Source organism: Lepidothrix coronata, unplaced genomic scaffold, assembly GCF_001604755.1.
Source record: "Lepidothrix coronata isolate B3197 unplaced genomic scaffold, Lepidothrix_coronata-1.0 Scaffold159, whole genome shotgun sequence".
In the NCBI taxonomy this organism is placed as follows: domain Eukaryota; kingdom Metazoa; phylum Chordata; class Aves; order Passeriformes; family Pipridae; genus Lepidothrix; species Lepidothrix coronata.
In genome coordinates, this window is record NW_016690339.1 from 1,816,872 (window position 1) to 1,825,995 (window position 9,124).

Below are 9,124 nucleotides of genomic sequence, written 5' to 3' on the forward strand. Positions count from 1 at the left end.
TAAACAGCTCTGAAACCAACCCCTGTGTCACCTTTTCCTCTACCCAGTTTTATTGGTGGGCATGACATTATATATTATAGAGAGTCAGCTGTCCCAGCTCTGTCCTCTCCCAAATTCTTGCCTACTTGCTGGTATGGGAGTGTGGACAGAGTGGGAAAGAGAGCCTTGATCCTGTGCAAGCACTACTGAGCAATAGCCCAAACACTGGCATGTTTTCAACACTGTTTTAGCAACAAACCCAAAACACAGCACAATTTTGCTGCTATGAGGAAAGTAAACTTTCTTCTGGGCCAAATCCAGTACACCTGCAAGAACATCCTTGAAATAAAAAACTCCTCCCTTTGAAATTTCACAGTCATGGCTATAGGAACCCATCTCAGCTATACCAATTCAGATCTATTCTTTATCTGCATCCCCAACTCATTTCTCACCATCTACAAGAAGAGAAAGCAGCACAATAAAACATTAAACAAGTTGGGAGGTGGGGGAAGAGGAGGGAAGGAGGGAACCACAAAACTGGCAACAGTATATAACTGAAGAGTTAAACAGTTTAAGAACTTGGAAGAAAGAAAAGGCAAATATATACATCCCATGGAAAGTAAGAACGCTAAGTTAGTCTGAGACAATGATATTTCAAATACTAGTACTGCTTTACTACTCGATGTGGATAATAGAATTGTGTGAAAGAATCTGGGACAGCAGAAATGTTTCTATTGCATATTTGGAAGCCATAGGCAGTAATAGTGTTTTCAGATTATGTAACATTAAATCAGTAATATGAAAGGATAGTAAACAGCAGCAACTAAACTTAAACACTCATTTTTAAATAAGACTGAAGTGTTATTAGAAAAATAAATGAAAGACATGAGAGACAGTAATGTTAATCATTAAGTTTGTTTCCTGACAACTGCTGAAATGCTGAGGAAATTTCATAGAACTAGAAGAAAGTTAATGTTGTAACAAAGTGAAAGGGAGAAGAACAAACACACATACACACACATTAAGGCAAAAAATAGTGACAGAAGTGCTTGGATATAGATGTTAACAAATATACATGATGCTCTAGATAAAAATGTTAGTGGAATCTTGGGATGTGGATGATTAATATGTACTTTTTTATCCTTGTCAAGCAAGTTTTAGTTTAACAAGAGGAAGTTAGGTTGTATCATTGTTGATAGGTTAAATCACAAAAATACAATTTTGAGCAGAATTTAATACATATATCTAATTTTGCAATACCAGTAGAACTTGGGGAAAAAAGCAGTAGCAGAAACAGAACTTTATGTGACCTTTTACATATTGTCAAAGGGAACTTTAGTCCTAAAGTCAAATGATATAAGGCTTACCAAGGTAAAGCAGAAGCTGTACCGACAGTTTTGAAGATGAAAGTTCAATGATAAACCTTACACTTTAATGAAGTACTTACTCCTGTTCATCCAGACCAAGTTTGCTCCAAGTAAGCATGATTCTACTTCAAATAATCCATATTGATGTCAAAAAGACAGGCAATACATACTTAACTTAGATGAAATAACTAAAGAAGAGCTTCAAGTGAGGTGAATTTCCACCACTAATTAAATACCTTTTAAGTGCCTCTGCTGTCCATATGGATCCTTTCAGCTAATAGAACAACTACATATGACTTCTGCACTAGGGAAAAAAAAAAAAAAGAATAATCAGCTTGCAGCTACTCTGATAGTTCCAGGTACAGAATTAGAGAAAACACAAATTAGGAAAAAGTGGACTCTAAGTTCAGTCTTCGACAGATACTGCTTAAGCACAGTGTCCAAGTTGGTTGCAATGGTAAAAGAAGATTTTGGAAAAATACAACTAAACTGGAAGACAAAAGGTCGGAAAAATAAATGGCAACAGAAGGTCTTTCAGAAAAGAAAATATGCTCTAATGTTGCTGAACTCTTGATGGATGGACCACTCATTGGACGGATCGTGGCACTCAAAGAGGTGCAGTCAATGGCTTGATGTCCAGTGGTGAGACCAGTGATGAGGGATCCCTCAGGGGTCGGTAGTGGAACAGGCACTGTTAACTATCTTTGTCAGCAACATGGCACCCTCACCAAGTTTCCAGTGATACCAACCTGTGTGTTGTAGTTGACACGCTGGAGAGGAGGGATGCCATCCAGAGGGACATTCACAAGTAAGATGGGTCTGTGCGAACCTCATGAAGTTCAACAAGGCCAAGCGCAAGGTCCTGCACCTGGGTCAGGACAATTGTAAACATGGGTACAGTCTTGGCAGAGAATGCACTGAGAGGAACTCCGAGAAGAAAGACTTACAGGTGTTGGTGGACAAGAAGCTCAACATGACCTGACAATGTGCGCTTGGAGCCCATAAGGCCAAATGTGTCCTGGGCTGCATCAAAAGCAGTGTGGCCAGCAGGTCAAGGGTGGCGATTCCCCACTTCTTCTCCACTATCATGAGAGGCCACATGGAGTACTGCATCCAGCTCTGGGGCCCACAACATAAGAAGGACATGGACCTCTTGGAACGAGTCCAGAGGAGGGCCAGGAAGATGATGAGAGGGCTGGAACACCTCTGGAACACAGGCTGAGAGAGCTGGGGTTGTTCAACCTGGAGATTTATTCAAAACTAAAGAAAAATTTGATTAAAATAATGAGGAGTAATTTCTTAACCTTATGAAAAAACACAGGACAAAAAAAAAGTCATGTTTTCAACACAATGTATCTCATGATGCTCTTCCAAAGTACAGTGAACAACTGTACTTAGTATAACTACAGTATAACAATACATTGCTTCCATAAAAAAAAAAAAAAGTCTGAAGGCTTTACTGTGTTGTCAGATTAATCTATTGCATCTGGGTCCTATTTCTGTTAGAACAAAAATAGGTGTGGCATGACATAAAATTTTGCATTTTGACAGAAGTACTTTTTGCATCTTGGCAGAAATATGCTCTTAAGCTCAAGCACAGTGTGGTAACTCAAGCAATTATATTACTTTATTTTCAAATCTCTGCATACTTGAAATTGGAGTATGTTATCTATTACAATAAAAGGACTCTGAGAGCTGATCATGCAGTGTCATATACAACTGATTGAACTGGGGGAACAGAAATGCAGCCAGGGCAGGGAATACAGTGAGGCACTGGCTGCTGCATTAGGTGTCTCAACAGAGGCTATGACAAAGCAGACATTTCACAAATATAAATGAGGAGAAAAGCTGACTTTGTGAAGGAGGCACATACAGGTGTTTTGTGCAAAGCATGGCTCATCCAAGCAGTGGATCAAACCCCAGGAATACAAGTGGCTTATGCTTGCTAACAACTTCAATGTGACTCTTCAAATGGTAGCACTTGGTGAATCAGAACTATAATCTCACTGAAATTAATCAAACGTGCCAATATTAAACATGAGAAAGCTAATCACAGTCTGAAGATATGTAATAAGAGAATCATATACACTGCTATGCCTAGAGAGTTGAGATTTTGCTGTCAGATTTTTAATTTTGAACAAGTGATGAGAAGACCAAGTTTTGTGACCTTTCTTTAAAGCTTCTTCTCTTCGTTTATAGGGATATGCAGTATCTATTATGCAAATAGACATTTTTTTCAATGACCAAAGAATAGCTTGTGGCAAATGTCTGTTATTTTTGTCTCACACTAATGTACTGTGAAAAAGCATAGTTATGCAAAAAAAAAAAAAATACAATGGTAAATATAATAATTTATTTAGCAGCTGGAAATCTATTGAAAATGGACAGGCACTTTGAATAAATGCCTGAGAGAACAAGTAAGAATGTACAGTGCGGTCAAAATGTCCTTTGTTTGTTTATTGAATCTCCTTCCATTTCTAAGAGCAGTGAGTGCGCTGTAGAAACTTTTGGAACTAAAAGGAAGTACTGGAGACCTTCCGCTTAAGCTGAGACATAGCATATATCTTTGATGGTCTTATTCTGCTGGGAATTAAGTGCAAGAAGCTGAGCATTAACAGAGCAGTCTTAAATGTTAGAAGGGAAAAATGCAACTACTCAGCTTTCACTACAAATCTTCCTCCTAACTTTCTTCCACATTTCTATTTAAATAGTAAGCACTGCAGAGTAAGGGTCTATGTTAGAATTTTATTCTACCACATCTCAGAATGCTTTCTACAAACAATTATTAATAAAATCCCTAACCGGCCTCATGGAGCCCTTTTGGCATAAAACTTCCTATGTTTTCCTGCTACTATTATTAAATAGTAATTTATGAGTTGAACCTGGGTGTCACTTGTGGGTGACTCAGGAGAAAAGCCTGTCTGACTGAACTCCTCTCCAGCAAGTAGGACCCCATGAGTAGGAAGAACCCTTTGTCCCAGGTCTTCCCATTCTTTCACCCACCAACATCTCTCAGAAGGTCTTAGCTTTTGTCATGATTCCTAGATCAAAAAGTGGAATTATCTAACAGCAGTTAATTTTCTTTTTTTTAAAAATTTCTTAATTTCTTTGGAAATTTGAATAAGATCATAAAACAAAACAGCAATGAGAAACATACAAGGAGCCATTAGAAGTAACCTGATACTTAGTGGATAAGGAATTGGTTGGATAGTTGCATCTAGACAGTGTGGTCAACGTCTCAATGTCAGGATGGAGATCAGTGATGAGTGGTGTCCTTCAGGGGTCTGTATTAAGACAGTACTGTTTAATTCTTCATCAGTGACCTAGACAGTGGGATCAAGTGCACCCTCAGCAAGGTTGCAGACAAGACCAAGCTGAGTGGTGCAGTTGACTTGCCTGTGAGATGGGATGCCATCCAGAGGGACCTGGACAAGCTCAAGAAGTGAGCCCATGTGAAACTCATAAGCTTCAACAAGGTCAAGTGAAAAGTCCTTCACCTGAGTCAGGGCAATCTCTGGCATCAATACAGGCTGGGGGATGAGCGGATTGAAAGCAGCCCTGTTGAGAAGGACTTGGGGATACTGGTGGATGGAAAAAATGGTCATGAAACAGCAATATCTACTTGCAGCCCAGAAAGCAAACTACTCTGGGCTACGTAAAAAGAAGCATGGCCAGCAGGTCAAGGGAGGCAATTCTACTCCTTTACTTAGCTCTGGTGACATTCTACCTGAAGCACTGCATCATCTCTGGAATCCTCAGCACAGGAAAGACATGGAACTGTTGAAGCAAGTCCAAAGGAGGGCCATAAAAAACAATCAGAAGGATAGAATACCTCTCTTATGAGGAAAGACTGAGAGAGTTGCAGTTGTGGAAAAGACAGCTCCTTGTAGCTTTTCAATACTGAAAGGGTGCTTATATGAAAGATGAGAACAGTCTTTTGAGACATGTAGTGATAGGAAAAGGGATAATGGTTTTAAACTAAAAGAGGGTAGATTCAGACTATGTTACGACCCGCCCCAGAAAAAGGGAGGGGGGATAACCCAGGTTTTTATCAATAATTCCCTTGGGGTGGATTAGAGTGAAACGACACTGAATAATCGGTGTTTGAAAACATATACTGGCAAGGTTTATTTTAACAATTCTGTATCAATAAGCATGCTAGCAGTTTGGGTGTTGTCATAAAACAATGCAACATAGAGATAACCTTTGGTGGGGGAGAAACTGTTTAGGGGAAAGGAAAACCAGGATGAGAGTAAGGGAAAAGAGAAGCTGAGAGTACAAAAGAAATGACTGGATCACAAATCATTTTGCACAGTGATTTTGCAGTGGTCTTTACATGTTAGTTAATCACTATTACTAAGGAAAGTATATAAAAGAACTAGAAACATTTGAGAAATTTTGTAATTTAAAAATCACTGAGAGCACGAAACAATTTGACTGTGATATTGTCCATTATGATGTGCACAGAGGATGCAGAGATGCTGTGTCTACTGTCTATCTACAGATTTACCAGATCAGCATATAAGGATTAGAAATGGACATAGATATTTAAAAAAAATTTTCAGAATCAACTCCTTAATAATGTCTGGAAGTACTTACCAGAACAGAAAGATATAAGAAACATGGGAAGTCCCACCAACTGTGCTTTGTTCAGTTTATTTCACAAGATATTTGCATCTTATTAGCAAAGCATACCCAAAACATGACAAAAATCAATTTTCTACAACTTTTAGGATCGCAAAACCTATTGCTGCAAATCTGTTTTCATCAATGGCAATGGCTAGGAGAGCCCCAGTATCTCAGTCTTGGCTATCTACTATATTGCAATTCAATTTAAAACAGTCGTCTCTCTAGCATGTTCCTGGCCACCCACAGAAATTGCTTACTGTGTCAGCTGTTTAAGCAGCCAGAAAGAAAAGTCCCTCAGATTTTGGATAGTAAGATACAGGAGTTAAATGATTTATTTGCCAATTTATGAGAAATGAACAGAAATGCCTCAGAGCATAAAGAAATTAAGAGATATATTCCTACTGTAAAAACTTACTGATGAACATAAAGTGAGAGCTGTCCACACTGTACTGAAAAACACTTGCTCTAATGGCAAGAGAGCAATGAGTTCTTACAGCAATCATTCTTAATAGCATACTATCCATTAGCTCTGATCATCACAAAGTAATACCTTGTTATTTGATTTGAACATAGAGTTTTGGTTGATTAGACCTGCATATACTGAGGCTTACAAAAAGATAACAATGGCATGCTCAGAAATCAAAGCCCATTTGCTAGGTACACATTCCACATATTCTCAAAGTTATAAGCAATTTCTGTGTTTAGCTACCTATGACTGCATTAGAATGGAGATTACTAGAAGTAGAGTTAAAGAAGTGAAGTTTTCACATATTTCTGAAGGAAGTAGTCAATATTAAGTTTTAGTCTATATAGAAGAAAGTTCATCTTGCTGATGGACTGTCTAATACTTTAATTATCTTAAAATATGGTTATTTTTGAAGAACATGCTGATGGGGGAAAAGATAATCTAAGTTGAAGTTTTGAAGAGTGTCAGGATAGACATCTACAGGCAATGGAGCTCCACAGCAAGAAAATGAAATTATAATATTGCCCAGTACAAAGAAGGTTTTCACTCCTCTGCTATTGGAAATGAGTTTAATGTTTTAAGTGTCACCTCAAGATAGGCACAGAATGCAGTAATAGGAATTGTATGTAAAAAAAAATACACGCATTTTCATTGTGAGGTGGACAATTATAGTCAAACCTGGGACAGGCCTTCCTGGCAACATTACAACAGGAGAAAATGCTCACACAACATTAGCAAACTATGAACTGAATGAACTGATGATTCCACAGATATTATAATCACAGCATTTAATAAACAAGCACAAGTGAATAGAGAATTGTTAAATCAATGAAGAAGTAAATGTAAAGGGAAAGACAATAAAGACACTGAAAACAAGACCCAACATCACACAGAAAATATTGCATCAAAGTATATTAAAAGTCTTTCCTTTTTTAAAATGTAATTTATTATTCAGTTAAAAAAATCTTTTTTAAAATCTGGGAAACTACAGTATGCTGTCTCTACCAAAATAATCACAGCCTTAATTAGATAAAAAAATCTTCTATCTACTGGAAAAAATAATTCAAATACAGGGAATAAAATATAATCAATAAAAAGAAAAAAGTTACTTAATACATATGCTAAGAAATAAACCTCCCTATTTTTATCCTGACACTCTTTATGATTTGGATAGGAGTTTAATGATCAAAAACATTTTAGTAAGACTCTAAAGGACACTAAAATTCAGGAGTTTAGGAATCTTCATTAGACATAAAATCCTTACTTGATTGTGCTAGTTTCCACGCTACATGTTTTCTTTGTCAAACATCAAACACTGTACTATAAGAAAATATTTGTGATAATAAAATTTTAAAGAAAATACTTTAGACTTTCCATTTGTCTTTATGCCAAAGAGGTGCTACAAAATGCCAATGTGTACTAGCTTTGATTCATATAAAACTGATGTTAAGATCCCACTTCTGCACTTTAGAGCCCTCAGATTGACAGGAAGTGTTGTGATATGACCTCAGATAATCAAGGTGATCTGAATATGGTGACAGATGATATAGTCTCATACCACTCTGATATTTCCAATCCAAGCATGGATTTCCACTGAAGGAACACTTCCACAGTCTTAGCTACACATCATTGTTACCACATTGTGACAATAAAATCACATAATATGCTGAGTTGGAAGGGACCCACAAGGATCATCAAGTCCAACTCCTAGCCTTGCACAGGACCATCCCCAGGAATCAAACTATGTACCTGAGAGCATTGCTTCTTGAACTCTGTCAGGCTTGGTGCTGTGACCACTTCCCTGGGGAGCCTGTTCCAGTGCCCAACAACCCTCCGGATGAAGAACCTTTTTCTAATATCCAACCTAAACCTCCCCTGACACAACTTCAGGTCCTGTCACTGGTCACCACAGTGCTCGTCCTCCTCCCCTCATGAGGAAGTTGTAGACTGCAATGAGGTCTCCCCTCAGACTCCTCCAGGCTGAACAGACCAAGTGACCTCAGCCACTCTTCATACAGCTTCCCCTCAAGGCCCTTCACTATCTTCATTGCCCTCCTCTGGACACTCTCTAAGATATTAATATCTTTCTTATATTGCAGTGCCCAAAACTGCACACAATATTCAAGATAAGGCTGTCCCAGTGCAGAGTAGAGCGGGACAATTCCCTCCCTCGACTGGCTGGTGATGCTTTGCCTGATGCCCCCCAGGACACACTTGGCCCTCCTGGCTGCCAGGGCACTGCTGACTCATATTCAACTTGCCATTGACAGGACCCCTGGGTCCCCTGCCCTGACACTGCTTTCCAGTATCTCATTCCCCAGTCTGTATGAACATCCAGTAGTGCTCCTGGGAGCACATGACTAACTGGAACAAGGAACTGATCTATCTTTTCAGGATATCTGTCTATCAAGGAAAACTTCTTTTTCCCTTGTAAATTTTCAGGCAACTCTATCCTTTACAAGCACTAACACCAAAAGAGGGAGAACTAAGAACTCAGAATCTGGGGCAGGCATGGGGTCAAGTGATTTAAAGTAATTGTGATAGAACCACATCTTTGGTTGCCTCTCTGGTTGGATCTCTAGTACTCCTTTCCTGTTGAAAAAACTCTTCTCCAAGGCTTGCTTTCTTATGGTACTGGAGGCTTACAATAGAGGAACTAGAGCTGATCTCTGTCTCTCATTTC